Consider the following 714-nt stretch of genomic DNA (forward strand, 5'->3'; position numbering starts at 1 on the left):
TATTATAGTCAGGTACACCTCCATGCAAATTGGCTATCGCAACCCAATTTGCAATGTAAATTCAGTTGTAAAATTAAAATGCCAACAACCGTTGGCAATCGTTGGTATCAGTTTGAGATACTTTAAGTTAAATGAAGGAGTAAAAGTAATGCCAAGAGTCCATTTTTCCTCCTCTTCCTCACAGCACAAACAACACTTCCACTTGCAGTTTATTATCCGGGGCTCTAACAAGTGCCGCACCACAGTATGTGCGATTCTTAACACTGCTAATTACTTAACGCTACAAATGCAGCAAAAAAACTAAAAAAGCACTTAAAAAGGAGCTATGTCAGCTCCTCCACAAGGGCTGTGTGGGAACGATGGATGCTGCGAGCGGCCAATAATTCTAACATAACAGCCTAATATTGCAACGTGCTCTATGGGGCAACGTCATATCTGAATATGAGAGAAATAATAGCTTTTCTTCCTTCTGTCTGCGGCCTGTGATGAAAAGCACACTTTATTGCCACAATCATAATGGAATTATCTCCAGGTGTGACGAGGGGCATGTAATGAAATCATTACTAAGGATTACCTGCTCTTTTTTGGTGGGCTTATTAAAGGGGGAGGTGGGGGTGATTGGAGGGTGAGCGAGGGGGGCTGTTCTCTCTCTCTCTCTCTCTCTCTCTCTCTCTCTCTCTCTCTCTCTCTCTCTCTCTCTCTCTCTCCTCTCTC

This window comes from Electrona antarctica (assembly GCF_951216825.1).
Source record: "Electrona antarctica genome assembly, chromosome: 9".
In the NCBI taxonomy this organism is placed as follows: domain Eukaryota; kingdom Metazoa; phylum Chordata; class Actinopteri; order Myctophiformes; family Myctophidae; genus Electrona; species Electrona antarctica.